Raw genomic sequence first — 16,647 nt, 5'->3', positions numbered from 1 at the left:
ATTGGGATGTCGGTATGGATGAGAGGAATAATCGGTTGGGTGTTGGGGTGCTTATAAGAGATTCATATGGAGAGGTCATCGCAGCAAGGAGCATGACAATCCAGACTAAACAACAACCGGTTATAGGGGAAGCCATGGGAGCAGTTTATGCAGCAGAGTTTGGACGTGACACAGGTGTTCAAGATGTAATTTTGGAAGGGGATTCTCTGATTGTGGTTAAAGCGCTTCAAGCTAAGACTGAAGACTTGAGTCCTTACGGACACCTCATAGATGATGCTAGAATGCTTCTACGACATTTTCGAACGGCTCAAGTCAGACATGTGAAGAGAAATTCTAATAAAGCTGCCCATGGTTTAGCTAAAGAAGCAGTTAGAAAGTGTATTGATAATATATGGATGGAGGAGATGCCCCCATGTATTTCTGATGTACTTGCTATAGAGCGTGCAGCTCTTGTAATTTAGAGTTTTGAAGCTCTGGATTTTCTCATTAATGATAAATTCTCAACATTTTTCAAAAAAAAAAAAAAAAAAAAATCACGTTAGTTAAGTAGAGAATAACCAAGATAGGCAACTCAGATCTAATAATGGAGGTATTTTAGGATTAAAATATCTTAGGATAATATGTTATCTTTATAGATAACATTAGAAGTAGGATTATAATTTAAATATTAGAGATAAATATTATCATTAGAGTAGTTTATTCTACTTAGTCTTTTATTTTCAATATGCATTGTAATTGTCAATTTAAATATATCAAGCTCATTAATAAATTTAGCAGAATTAATCCTAAACTTTGTGTTTGAAAAGGGTTTTAGGTTTCCTCAAAATCTAAAAGGTCTAAGTTCCCTTAAAATCTAAAGTTTACGTTCCCTCAGAATCTAATATCTATCCGTTTACGTGTTTGCAAAATCATTCACGTAACATTCACCTTAGAAGGCAAGTTTATCTTCTACATGGAAACAAGAGACCAAGCATAATAGGCAATTCACTAGAGAAGTTAAATGCCTTGTGTAGAATATTTTTAATCCTATAAAAATACATGGGAACCTTATTTTGTTTTGAGAGATGCTACTTAGCATTTTCAAGTGTTTATCTCACAGCATTCTTATTTACTTGGCACATTCACATCAACTATTTTTTTTTTTTTTTTAACTAAAAAGAAAAGAAAATGTTGTGAGATGAACACTTGAGAATGTTGAGTAGCATTTCTCTTTTGGTTATATATATATATATATATATATATATATATATATATATGAGGTGTTACAGATCCATCTCATATGGGTCTCATAGATTCAAGAGGCGTGCTATACATCATTTTCTCAACCATCTTTTAATTATCTATTTTTGTAAATTCAATGGATTCACTATTGGATTTGTGGACTAATGTGAGTCCCACACAAATTTAATGGTGGATTTACTCGTTCATTATATGAAGATGGTTGAAAAATGGTTGAGAGAATGATTTTTTCATTTCTTTAAATTCAATGGTACATTTGCTCATTTCTTGTACGGAGATGGGCAAAAAATGAAAAACAAACTCTTCTCTCTCTCTCTCTCTCTCTCTCTCTCTCTATATATATATATATATATATATATATATATATATATATATTTGTGTGTGTGTGTGCGCTATGAATAAGTAAGAGTCTGTTTGATATTGCGTTTGAAAAATAGAGCTTTTAAGTTAAAAAGCGCATTTTGGCAAAAGCTTCATTTTTAAACTTTTGTTAAAAGTATGTTTTGACAATTTTTAGGCTTTTTTGGACCATTAAAAGTGTTTTTAATTTTTTTTATCAAACGAGTATTTTTTTCTTTAAACGGATTTTTTGAGTGTTAAAAATATTTTTAAGCTCTTCAAACGCAATTTCAAACATGCCATAAGATAACTCTATTTCTTTTCTATGAAAGGTAATAAGAAACCACTTTACTTATACCATTTTCATACAAGCTTTTGCAATAAGATAATTAATTTCTTGTGCCCCATTTCTCATGAGCAAGTTAGGCTCCTGTAGCCTCTTGCCAGGGTTGGTAACGAGGCAAGACATTTAAAAATTGAGAATCCTTTGGTTTTTTAGTAATACTATTTTTTACGCTCATGTTACACTGGCTTATGTAATGTATGTTAAATGACTTTCTGTATTAACAATTTTAAATAAAAAATCATTTAAAACACAATTATGCCGGTCAGTATGACATAAATATGATAAATATGTAGGAAGAGTATTTGATTGGATCAAGTTATCTACTATATGATGTAATCACAACTTGTAGTGGTAGAACGGGGACTATAATTTATGTTACTTAAGTGAGATTCAAGTAAGATACATATACGTTAGCCATGGCCGAAATGCCTAGGTGAAACAAACAATAGCCTAAAGCTTCCAATAAAATAAGGCCCAAAAAACAATAGTATAATTAAGTTTTCTTCTACAAAAAATAAATAAATTACAGCCTCAATTATGACAAAACGTTAGTCAATGCTCTTCAATCAAGGTTGCATTATGGTGAAAAACATAATATTATGACACAAAAGTTAGTAAGTGCTTTTTAATTAAGACCCCAATTATGGTAAAACATAAATACAAATAATAGAATTCCAAGATATTAAGACTTCAAAGAAAAAGAAAGAAAAAAAATGGCAAGTTAATTTTTTTTTTTTTAATTTTTTTAAGAGGGATCTTTCATATTCATTCATTGAAAAAAGATCAAGAGCATAAAATCCTTACATAAGAGAGCATAAAGCTTTGATAAATTATAGCTAAAAGTATGAGGTTACAACGTCATGGAGACAAACATAAAAATCTTACAATTAAGTCTTATCTATGACTTCAATATTTGCTAACCTATGTCTAAACTTCAGTTATAAAACAAATTTGCTTTAGGCAGACTCAATCTAATACATAGGTAGCCCATATTCCCGGCCAACTTTTATTTTTCTGGCTATAAGAGCAAAACCCTTACACCGAACCTAATCCCATTCGACCCAAAGGTTAGGGCAAAAACCTTCACTCCAAAGATTGCTCATGAAAGCAGATCTAAGGAGAAGTCAAACTTTTATTCAAAAAACGACAAAAGCACAATAAAAAAACTAACAAACAGCTACAACAGTCGATGTGAGGGAGGCGAAGCCCATTGGTCGAAGCATGGTGGACGAGATGAAGCTGTTTTGCATCGATTGGCAGCTAAGGAGCTGGAGAGCACGGTGGGTTGGCGCGTAGCTGAGCAAAACTAGTTGAGAAGACTAGATCTAGAATTGAAAAACTAGATCTAAAGCCCAACCGATTTTGGGGAGGCGAAGAGCTCGGCGCAACACGGTGGAAGGTAAATGGAGGCAGCGCATCATAAGCAAAGTGATGGTCGGAGCAAAAATGGAAAATTACATTAATTACACTACTAAAACAGTTACTGAACTTGTAACTTCACCTAAATTTAAAACAAACATATTGGCTTAGTTCGTTCATTAAAATACTTTAAGAATAAACAAAACTTTATTTTTCGCAAATTAAATTCTACATAAAATATGACATCCGTTAAGATTAAATGTCTCATATGTCTTATAACAGAGAGACTTGCAAATTTCATTTGTGTTGGATCGAGCCTTTGATCATCTTATCTAAAAACTAATTGGTGATTAGTAAGGGAAGCCAAATCCTTTTATAGCATTCGAAATCGCACATCGTAAGGCATGTTCCAAGAGCCGTCCAAGTGAGTAGAGTGACATTATTAAACTTCAACAATTTGAAAAAAAAACAAAAAATCTATTTAGTTGGCCCTGATGTCAGCGCTTACGAAATGGTGAGGCATGGAATACCGTATATATATATTTTTTGTACGGAAAGATGATTTTCACTCTCTCTAGCTAGCTACTTGCACATTTAAACTTTTGAAAGGATTTCTCTTTTGCTGTTAGTATGGACGTTTTTCATGCATCAAATCACATTTGGCTACTATACCAACTCTCAAATTGAATGAAGTTTTTGTTTTATAGCGACAAATTAAATGAGCCCAATTTGTGAAACAATTGCACTCGTCACTCTGACCACCTTTTGAGGAGACAAAAGAGTTTCTCTTCAAATTTGTGTCCTCTTCCACTTTAAATAAGAATCGATCCTAACCGCTCATAGCTCACAGACATCGATCGTCGGCCATGATCAACGGCGAGGACATCTACGATGTTCTTGCGGCACTTGTGCCCTCGTACGTCACAATGATATTAGCCTACGGCTCCGTCCGGTGGTGGAAAATATTCACGCCCAACGAATGCTCCGGCATCAACCGTTTTGTGGCGGTGTTTGCCATTCCATTTCTTTCCTTCAAACTCATTTCTTCCAATAACCCCTACACAATGAACTTTCAGTTTATTGCTGCTGACTCTCTCCAAAAAGCAGTCATTCTTGGAGCCCTTTTTCTTTGGAACACCACCAGCAACAATGGCAGCCTTGATTGGATGATTACTCTGTTTTCTGTGTCTACTCTCCCAAACACACTAATAATGGGCATCCCTCTCCTCAACGCCATGTATGGAGATTTCTCCGCCTCTCTAATGATTCAAATTGTGGTGTTTCAGGGCGTAGTCTGGTACACTCTGTTGCTCTTTTTGTGTTTGAATATAGAGGAGCAAAGATTCTCATCAAAGAGCGCTTCCCTAAGACTGCAGCCTCCATTGCTTCCTTTCGAGTTGATCCTGATGTTGTTTCTTTAGATGGTCGTGACCCGTTACAAACTAAGGCTGATCGAGATCCACGATGATGGTAAGCTAATTCATATTCTAACACGTCAATTATTTAATTGAAACGAGACCAAAATAATTAATTAAGGACTTTTACTTCTAATACTATATTTAATTATTATTTATCTCAAAAATTTATATTAATAATTAAAAAATTATAAATCTAAGGAATAACTTCACTTAGAATCTTTGAACTACTATCCGTTTTGAGAAGACCTCATCTAAATTTTAAAACTTTCAATTTCACCCTTGAACTTTTTAATTTGATGCAACTGACAACACTCCGTCAATTTTTGCTCTTAAATCTTAACGGAAGCCACTAAGAAGACCAAGGCCTTGTTTGGCAAAGGCCTACAAATCTCAATTTTTCAACATCTTTATTTTTTATACCACATTAATACCTTTTTTATTTTATTTTATTTTTATTTTTTTGTTATTTAAACAAAAAACTCACTACAAAACAAAATTTTTTTTCACACAAAAAATTCAAAACTTCTATCTATTTTATATCACTTCCAAATCAAAAACCCTATACATGTCCATTACCAAACAAGGCCTTACTATTCAATATATATATTAATTTTTAATTTGAAATTTTATAAAAATGTTAGGGGCATAAAGGTCATTTTATCCCTTTTAACGTGTAGAAATTGAAGGAGAAAAACATATATTGCATCAAAATGAAAGTTTACGTGTAAAATTGAGAGTTTTTAAAATTTGAAGAGTCTTTTAAGAAACGAGCGGCCTTAAGTAAAATTTATCCTAAATTTAATTATATAATTTATAATTTTATATCGTAACAGGTAAACTCCATGTAGTGGTGAGGAAATCATCAGCATCTTCTATGGCTCCACGAGCATCTAATCTAACCGGTGTAGAGATATATTCAATACAATCATTTCGAGAAGTGACGAGGGCTCCAAGCTTTAACCGAGCAGATTTTTCCCAAGTTGGGGGTTTTGATGATATATTCTCCTTGCCATCTTCAAAAGGAGTGACGCCAAGAACTTCTTTGAATTTTGTAGAGGAGATGTTGAAAACTGGGAAGAGAAGGAAAGAGGTTGCAATGCCTCTAAAGGAAAAGGATCAGCTTCACATGTTTGCTTGGAGCTCAGCTGCATCATCTCCTATTAACTACGGATCATCTGCAACGTCCACTCATGACTTTGGGCTCGTAATTAATCATGATTTTTCTGATGAGGCTGCCATTGAGGAGGGAGAAACAACTTCTTCCATAGGTGTGTGTGCATTGACATTTCCACCCTTCAACAATATTTGTCTCCTAGTAATTAATTTAATTTAGTTTGCATGGAAACTGAAGAAGAAGAAGATAGAATTTGGGATTAATTAAAGAATCAATTTGTCGAATTATATATATTAACTTAAATGTAGCTTAATTACCTTAAATTTTTCAGAATTATTAATGTGTACCACTCTTCTTAATTATTGATTCTCTTGGTAATGAAATCTTAATAATTAGTAATTACTAAGAATTCTGAATGGTTTAATTTTAATTTTAATTTTAATTTCTGGTATATATAATTATGGATGAAGGAGATGGCAAAAAGAAGCAGCAAATGCCTCCAGCAAGTGTAATGACAAAGCTCATTCTCGTCATGGTTTGGAGGAAGTTCATAAGAAACCCTAACGCCTACTCAAGTATTTTAGGCATTGCATGGTCTCTCATATCTTCGAGGTAATCCAACAATCTCTCTCTCATATCTTCATTAATGGTCACACGATGGTTCGGTTACCTCCAAATGGTCAAATGAGAGTGGCCATTTTGTTCTTTGTTCTTTTTTTTTATTATTATTTTTTAAATAATAATTTAGGTGTCTAAATAGTCACGTGTGTCACGTGTGACTTATTTTCCATCCAAACATAAGGAAAAACTTAATCACAGTTTGGTAGTTTATGGGGATTCAAGTGTCATTTTTTAAACTTTGAACAATAAAATACAAAAGTGGAAATACTTTATGGTAAAATATATTTTTTCTAATTTTATATTTGATGTAAAACTGAATTGCATTAACACCCCCACAATCCTCAAGGGATAGTTCAATCGGCTGTGGACCATGCCTCATGAAGCAGAGGTCACTAGTTCGAATCCCCCTCCCCTTCACTTGTGTGGACATGTTAAAAAAAAAAAAAAATCAAATACACCCCCACAAAATTTAGGAGAAATAAGAGATGCCAGAAGGCAGCCTTAGAGAAAGTAAATTCTGATGGTGAGATAGTTTCATCAAAATCTTAAACATGCTTCCTTCAAAGACCCACGGTCTCCCTGCCAATACTCGCTCTTTGTCCCCCAATTCCACAAAATCAATCAAAAACAAATTCTCTCATAAAACCTTAAAAGAAAGGTTTCCCGAAAGTTTCCACCATCGAATGAGAGACACTTTGACAGCCTCCTTTCTTACCATCCGATCCCTTATAAGTTTACCAACAATACACGCCTGACCCCCGTGATACCACATCTTGGAACTCTCCCCCTAGGATATCAAGCTCCACATCTTCATCCTCCATAAGGGTAAAAGTTTCCCACATCTTTGAAAGATCGTCCGCCATACTCCTAGGAAGCACCGTTGCCGTACAAAGCCTCACAAATATTTTCAGAGACTACAGCTTGGAAAAACTATGATTGTTATTATTATTATGTGGACTAAGATCTCAAGTTAGGACTACGATAAACTTTCTTAATAGTCTGAATTTATTGTTTATTACTCCATTGATGCATGGTCTTAATTAATTAATTTGTTAATTTCATCCCTAAATTCAATTTTGTTATTGTTCTCTATATATGTGTTGTGCAAATATCCACCTAAATTAATAGGCGAATAAATGGTATGTTTTAACTTGCAAGTGCACAAGATCAAAACAGTAGTATAGTGCAGCAAATACTAGATCGTTCCCACGAAGATTGTTGATTGCACTTGGAATTGATTAAAATATCAACTTTGTCATGAAATTGATATTGATATATTGAAAATAAATAAAGATAAATAAAAGGTAGAGCTTTGATATCCACCACTAATCATGCTAAAATAATATAACAATATGCCAATGTTTTAATCATATTATGAATACCTAATGTTTGCCAACCTAAAAGTATGAGTGTCTACTCCTTAAGCTATTGATTTTCCTAAGCAACGAATTAGGCATGGGTGTCTACTTTAATTCTTTTCTTTCTTAAAGGATTTAGCATGAGTATTTACTAAGTTGTTCTTTAAGAAAGTATAAATCTTTGAAAATCGACAAACACATGAAATCTAGGGTATGGGTATCTACTCCCGGTTTTCCATGTTGATTAACCCAAGAACCCGTGAGGAATTATTTTGTTACTCTATTAAGCCCAGGACTCGATCATCCAAATTGACTTAAATAACTAATCCATATCACATGCATATAATGGCTAATTACACACATATGATGAATTCAATAAAACAAGAATTAATCAAGTTAAGCATCACAATATGATTATCACAAATGCGCCAATATATAAATATTAAATAAACATAATTAGGGCTTCAATCTAGCCCTACTAAAGTATTAGTTACATATAATTAAAATAAAACTAAAAAGAAAAAGGAAAGAAAGAACCAAAAACGACTCCTTGAAGTAGCCTCGAATTCCTCTCCCTAAAGTTGTGTATAATTGTAGGCTTAGAATTCTTATTTATAGGCCTAGAGAAATCCTAGAACCCCTAGTAAACCTATAAAATTCGTAAGGTTTAGTCCTAGTACAAGTGGGACTTGGAAAACCCTAATATGGAAGGAAAGGAAATTCTGGCCGCAGCTGTCTTTTCTCTAGCGGACTGGTGCGCTCGATCACAGCCTGTGTGCGCTCGATCGTAAGTCTGCAATCGATCTTCTGTGTTGGGCTCTCGATCGCACATGTGATCGATGCTGCTTCTTGTGAATACGAGAGCAAGCCTGCGCTCGTCTCTTGACATTCTCTGGTAGTGTGCTCGAGCGCAAGTCCCCTGCGATTGATCGCACTATCAGAGCCTTTAGCTTTTCATAATTTTGCTTTTTAAGCCCGATACTTCCAGAAATGCATTATTTTCTTCCAAAAACCTACGGAACAAAGAAAATACAAAAATGAAATAAAATAGCACAAACTAACAAAACTAAGGAATTAACAAATATAAGTTAAGAGCAAAAATATGAATATTTTGGCACTTAACAATATACCAAAATCCAATTTTTCTTTCCAAAAGTTGGTTCTCAAATGATGTGTCATCATCGATCCCATGAGATTTATTAATTTAGAAATTGTATTACTAACTCATGAGATGATGACACATAATTTAGAAACCAACTTTTGAAATAAAAAAAAAAAAAAATTAGGATATTTAGCATTTCTCATTTTTTTGTTTACCGTTGTTACTAGAGAAAATTGCAATTCTTTCTACTGCACTGTGCAGAATAATAGTGAAATTTAATTATCATCTATTTCCACTATTCTTTATTAATTAAGCATTTGAAATTTAATTTTATGTATCAGGTGGCACATCAAAATGCCTTCTATTGTGAGTGAATCCATATGGATAATATCTGATACTGGTCTTGGAATGTCTATGTTTGGCCTAGGTATTTCTCTCCACCTTAGTAATTTAATTGTCAAAGTTTCTTGCTAATAGTTTATTTGATGGAACTGATGGGACTAGGCCAAACTATGGCTCAATCAAATTTGAAGGAGCGCCTATAATTCTCACCATTTTGGCCCATTTTTTACAATTTTTCGAGGTGGTACTATGACCACGCCCAGTAAAATAGCCACAGTTAAATTCTCCCGCTTGCCCTTTAGTTTTAAATAATAATAATAATAATTGATGGAACCTTTATTGGAATTGATTGAACAGGTTTATTCATGGCCTTACAGCCAAAGATAATTGCTTGTGGAAAATCCGTGGCAATATTTTCAATGGTTGTTCGGTTCTTGGTGGGCCCAGCGGTGATGGCGGCAACATCTTTAGGCTTGGGTATTCGCGGGGTTCTTTTGCATGTTGCAATTGTTCAGGTAAATTCCATCTCAAATTGTCATATTATTATCTTCACTGCTTTTATATATGGCTGTGAATATTTTATATTTTATAAGAATATATTTGAGATTGTGTTTGAGAAATATAACTTTTAAGTCAAAAAATATTTTTTGGTAAAAACTTTATTTTTAAACTTTTGCCAAAAAAATGCGTTTTAGCCTTTTCGGGCTTTTAAAAGTGCTTTTAATTTTTTTTTTACAAATTTCTTTTTAAACGGACTTTTTGAGTGTTAAACACACTTTTAGGCCCCTCAAACGTACATCCAAACAGACTCTAAATTAGGCTTATTAATATTTTTCTTAAAAAGTTATTTTTCTTTATGTTAAAATATTTTTATTCTCCGTTATTATATTTTTCTTGTAAGGTTTATTATTTTTCTTAATTAGTTTAGGTTTACTTTATGATTTCTTGATCACTACTCATTGTCTTTCTATAAATAGAGAATTATATATGTAATATTGTTTGATATAATGAATATACAAGTTGTAGCCTATACGTCTCTCTTCGCTTCCGCTCTCTTGTATTTCTCTTTCATATTTTATTATTTTGTATATATATTTCAACATAGTATTAGAGTCAAAGATCTTGAATTCGAATCTTGACTCCGTCATTTATCTCTCATTTCAATTAAATATTGTATGTGTTGTGTCTCATCTATTAAAAGATACGTAATGGAGAGTGTTAAAGTAATGATTAAATGATTCAATTTACCTCATCCTATCAACTTAAATTTTTTAGGACAAGTGGTCATTTAACATGTTATTCTTTACTTATAATTTAATCTTTTTCTTCTTGTCTTTGTAGGCTGCCCTTCCCCATGCGATCGTTTCCTTTGTATTTGCCAAGGAATACAATGTCCATGCAGACATACTTAGCACTTCGTGAGTTTATTTGTTTGTCGATTCAAAAATTAAATTAGAAATATATAAAAGTAAAAAGAAAATTAAAGAAAGGAATTTACACTTTTGCTCGTCTTGCAAATTTCTCAGGGTCACCATTGGAATGTTGATTGCTTTGCCTATAGCAATACTCTACTATGTGCTTCTGGGGCTTTAACTTCTGTCTGTGAATCCAAGTCAAGCTTATGTGGATGTGGATGCAAGCTATAAAATGTATAAGAAGAGGTGCTTTTGGATTAAATGGGAAAATAAATGCACAAGATTATTTAGTTTCAATATATATAAATTTCACTGCTGTTTAATTACTTGAGCTTTGTTATGGATAGACCTCAATTCTAGTTGTAAGCCGGTGATGTAGATTGGGGATAGATTTTAAGTATTTTATTGTGCATGCAAAAATTAGATTATTGAATAAATAAATGAATGAACAAATAAGCAAATAATTAATTAATTAGACCTTATGAGCCATGGATATCAAGATCATACTATAAATTTTTTATATAATTTTCATAAATTGTTAAAACTTAAAGGGGAAACTTCATTTTAGACTCCTAAATTACCACCCGTTTTGACAAGACCTCCCCAAATTTCAATACCTCTTAATTCGAACTCCTGAACTTTCAATTGCAGTCAATTTGAACCACTCCATCAGTTCTCGTCATTAACCTCAAACGGAATGGCGATCACGTGCCATTCACGTGAATTTTTGACTTTCTATACCCTTTATACCCTTACCCAGTCCAAACATGTGGTCTCCCTCATTTTACAAACACGAAATCGGTGAAAAATGGCAGTGAAGAACTCGACCCACGCACACTAAAAGTTGAAGAAATTGACCCACATACACTAGGCTGAAGATTTCGATCTACATGAAGCTAACACACTACGGGCTGTTGATCTCTGGCAGAGTCGAGACCCACTACCCACTACCTACGAGGCAACGTCGGTGAACGATGGAGCACTTCGACAATGAGGTGTGCTCCTCAGGTTCGATACCCGGTTTGCAAATGTGGGAGCAAGACAATGGTCAAAACTGCTTGCACGACTAAAAATCTGGACAAAAGGTTTTATGCCTGTGTAAATTATGTTGTAAGTTGTGTTTGCTACTTCTACTTTGAACTGAAAGTTGGTTTTTTTCTCGATAGATGCCTAATTCATTTAGTTATGGGTTAAACCGTAATTTGTGTGATTTTGCGGAATGAAAAAAACCGTGGTTGCAATTTTTTTAAATGGGTTGAACCTGAAATTTCTGTATGCGATGATCGAGTGGTGTTGATGTTGATGGAGTGGCAGTAGGGTTTGAAGTCTAAGAGGGCATTGACTGAAACAATCATCTTGAAATTAAAGGTTGAACCTGATGAATACAAGTCAAAGATGGAAGTTGATGCTCCTAATTTTGCATTGAAACTAGAAAGGCAAAAAAACAAGTATCGTTCAATTCAGTTGAAGTTTCGAGTTGTAGTTGCATGTTGTTGGTATCTTCTTGCTATTTTCATTCTTCAAATGGATTTGCATCAAAGTTGATGCTGAGCAGCTAAAGAATTGAAGACTAACTTACTTGTGTTAAGGGTTGTTGCCTTGACCATTATGTAATGTTTTGTACCCATTAAATTGTATAATGTTTCTAATGTACTGCCTAAATGTTAGGCATACTATGTTCTTAATTGGATTTGGATTTAACTTTATGGATTTTACCTTATCGATTTGGCATTGGAGTTTGGCATTGGTTTTTACATTGGATTTGGCATTGGATTTGGCATTGTATAATCTCTTGCATTTTGGCATTGTAGTTGACATTGGATTGTACTTAAAAATTTGGCATTGTATAATCTCATCCTTTTTGGCATTGTATTTGGCAATGGATTTAGACATTGTATTTTATTGAGTCCCTTGCTTAATTAGCAGTGATGAATCTCATCTATTTTGGGGTTGTATAAGTTGACAATTTATCCAACACCATATAATCACAAGCAATTTCAACTGCAAGAAACTAATACATAATACATTATCCCAAATTACATGCATATAATCCAAAACTAAAATGTTTCCAAAACTAAAATTGCATACATTAGCACAAAACAAAACAATTGTTTCCAAAACTAACAATACAAACTATCAAACACCAAATGTTTCCAAAACTAAAATTACATACATTATCACAAAACAAAAAAATTGTTTCCAAAACACCATTGTTCCAAATGTAGCGCAAAACAACACAAGTGTTTCCCAAAAAAAAAATCATTACAAATTGTCAAACAGAATTGGTCATATTTGTTGAGTGCTAAATATTGCATATCTGTGTCACTTAATTTGCATTTGCTAAGCCTTTAGCTTTATTATGTTCTGATGTTTTGGTTAGCTTTGGTGTTTTAGTGATTTGTAGATATAATATCACACAATTCTGTGATTGAATTTGTAAATCACCGTAATTGAATTCATGGTTTGCATGCTATATATATATATATATATATACAGATTTACAAGAGCAAGAGATTACATAGAACTCTTAATTCCTATCATATAATACATTGGATAACTATTCAAGAGTTTAGATAGAGTCCTAACTCCTATGATATTTATCCATTGGATAATTATCTCTAGAGTTTGGAAAGACCTAAACTATGCCGTGAACCCGATGTCAAGGAGTTTGTTGCTTAGCTGTGAAAACCAGGCCCTAGGAGCTTGCTTCAACCCATAAATTGCTTTGTCTAGCCGGCATATATTATTAGGAAAAGTGGAATGAGAGAAACCTGGTGGCTGGCACATATAAACCTCTTCGGCTAGGTGTCCATGTAGGAATGCATTATGTATATCTATTTGTTTCATAGGTCAGCCAGCTGAATGTGCTATGGATAGGACTGTTCGGATAGTAGTTGGCTTCACAACCGGACTATATGTTTCTCCAAAATCAATTCAGCTTGTTGATGAAAGCCCTTTGCCACAAGACGAGCTTTATGTCTCTCAACCGTGCCATCAACCTTTCTTTTAAGTTTGAATACCCATTTGCAGCCTACAACGTTTTTGGCCTTGTGAGGTGGAACAAGAGTCCATGTTTGGTTGCGTAGAAGCGCATTGAACTCCTCTTGCATTGCCTTTCTCCATTCTGGAACTAGAACAGCCTTGGTATAGCATATGGGCTCACCTAGATTAGAATCCAGCTGGGAATGTAAAGCATGAGGTATGGGGTACCGAATGCGACCGTCCGTGAACTGTCGTGGCTGTGTGATGTTGTTTTGAGCACGTGTAACCATGTGATGTGTCCGTGGAACAGCAAGTGGAGGAAGAGAGTCCACAACTTCAATAGAATCTGCTGGAAAAGTAGATGTGCTACAAGGAGAAGAAGGCTGTACTAGGGAAGGTGTTATAGGTGACACAGGAGGAGGTGGAGGCTGATATAATGGGATTGGGTTGGAGGAGACAACAACCGGAATTTGAGCAGATCCGATAGACGAAGTGGAGACTTGAGAGGGATCTGAAGGTTGTCCCAAGAAAGGGAATGTAGACTCATGAAAGATAACGTCTCTGAAAATATATATGCGGCCAGATTCATGGTGATAGCAGCGATAACCCTTGTGGTGAGTGCTATAGCCTAAGAACACACAAGGTTTGGAACGAAAGTCAAATTTATTGGAGTTGTAGGGTCGGAGGTGGGGAAAACATGCATATCCAAACACTTTTAAGAAGGTATAATCTGGCTGTTTGGAAAACAGTTTTTCAAAAGGAGAAGCATGATTAAGAACCGGGGTAGGTAATCTATTTATGAGGTAACAAGAGGTTTGACATGCTTCATCCCAAAAGGACAGGACTTGGGTACTCCACTAGTAAGAAGGAGTGCGAGAGTGGTGTCAATGAGATGACGATGTTTTCTCTCAACGCATCCTTGTTGTTGGTGGGTATGGGGACATGAGAGACGATGATTGATTCTAAGAGATTGAAAATAGGTGGTGAGTGAACGATATTCACCTCCCCAGTCGGTTCGAACATGCTTAATTTTAGTGTTAAGTAAACGTTCAACCATTTTTTGAAATTGTATAAATACGGTTTTGACATCAGATTTATTTTGAATGGGAAAGAGCCAAGTATAACAAGAGAAAGAATCAATAAAAGACACATAATATTTATTGCCAGAAAGTGAAACAACTGGGGATGGTCCCCAAACATCTGAGTAAATTAAATCTAGAGGATTACAAACATCCAAACTAGAGGAACTAAAAGGTAATTGATGGCCCTTGGTAACCGGGCATGCTGAGTAGAAAACTCGAGCTTTATTGGACTGAATTGGAAGACTAAATTTGGATAGAATGCTCCGGACGACACGAAAAGCTGGATGTCCTAGGCGCTTATGCCAGTGATTAACCGAGGTCTTCTCACCAACCATGACACGTTTTATTGGAGGAGATGCAGAAGACGTGTGGAACTGGTAGAGGCCATTGTTAAGTGGGCCGTGATGTAAAGGAATCCTTGTGTGGGAGTCCTTTATAACAAAGTGGTCATAATGGAATTCAAAGAAAACACAGTTGTCTTTAGCAAATTGGCTGACAGAGAGTAAATTTTTGCATATATCGGGAACTAACAAAAGTTGTTTGAGAAGGAATTGACGACTTGGGACAGAAAAAGTAGCAGACCCTATATAAGTTATAGACAAACCTGATCCATTGCCGATACGGATTTGATCAGAGCCAGAGTATTCCTCGGATGCAATATTCAGATTTCCCATATTATTGGTGAGGTGATGGGTTGCACCGGTGTCTGGGTACCATTCCTCATCCGAGAACAGTGATGGAGATGAGTAATAAGCTTGAGGAGATGATGAAAAAGCTTGCTGGAAATTCTGATCAAACCTGGAATAACACCTAGGAGTTGTGTGCCCTTGTTTTCCACATATCTGACAGATGTGGCGTGGGGCAGTATTGTTGTTGTTGGAGTAGAAAGATCCCTGAGCATGGTTTGGAGAGAAGGTTCCACGACCTCGAGAGCCACCACGACCTCTAGAATAGGATCCACGCCCACGGAACCCACAGCCATGATTGAAATAGCCACAAGCAGTATAGTGAGTTGCTGGTTGTGAGGCATCAATGAATGAGAGTTCTTGTTCCAGCCGAGCTTCATGTGCCAATAGATGGGCATAGACTTCTTCAAGAGATATGGGATCAACCCGTGTGGTGACTGAGGTCACAAAGGTATGATAATCGGGGCCCAAGCCAGCAAGTAGGAAGGGGAGGCTTTCAAAATCGTTGAGTGGCTATCCAGTAGCAGCCAATGTGTCACTCATGTACTTGATTTTCTGAAAATATTCTGTGATGGTGGAGTTACCTTTCTTGGCAGTGGCTAATTGAAAGTGGATTTGCATCACCCTAGCACGTGATTGGGAAGCAAACATGGAGACTAAAGTTGTCCATAAATCATAGGCCGTTGCACACCCCACGACATGTACTATATAGGCGTCCTAGAGGGTGGAGATGAGTATACTAAGGATCATCTGATCCCTTTGAGTCCATGTAAGGAACTCAGGATTGGGAACGGTGTCTGGAGCACCTTCTTCTTTGCTCATATTGGAAATCATCTTTGGTGGAGGAAGAGAGGATCCATCCACAAAGCAATAGGCATCCTGACCTTTAAGATAGGCCAAGATCTGAGTACGCCATGACATGAAGTTGTCTTTGGCCAGTCGAATATGAAGTGAATGATTCATCTTTGGAATTGTGAAGGCCACAGCTTGGTTGTTGTTGGCTGACTGATTTGTGGTGAGATTGGTTGAGCGTGGTGATTCGGAAGAAGAAGATGAAGCGGAAGACATGAGAGCAAGAGACGTTAGTCTATGAGGGGCTCTGATACCATATAATAGCACACAATTCTGTGATTGAATTTGTAAATCACCGTAATTGAATTCACGGTTTGCATGCTATATATATATACAGATTTACAAGAGCAAGAGATTACATAGAACTCCTAATTCCTATCCTATAATACATT

The 16,647-nt window shown here is 35.3% G+C and overlaps 1 pseudogene; it reads left to right on the top strand.

The window, feature by feature from the left end:
• The first annotated feature begins 4,149 nt into the window (after positions 1–4,149).
• On the top strand, positions 4,150–10,831 carry LOC132171821 (auxin efflux carrier component 2-like; annotated as a pseudogene).
• The last annotated feature ends 5,816 nt before the right edge of the window (positions 10,832–16,647 follow it).

The sequence above is a fragment of the Corylus avellana genome, chromosome ca2, assembly GCF_901000735.1.
Source record: "Corylus avellana chromosome ca2, CavTom2PMs-1.0".
Classification (NCBI taxonomy): domain Eukaryota; kingdom Viridiplantae; phylum Streptophyta; class Magnoliopsida; order Fagales; family Betulaceae; genus Corylus; species Corylus avellana.
The sequence above is the reverse complement of the archived record's forward strand: the minus strand, read 5'-3'. Positions and strand labels throughout refer to the sequence as shown.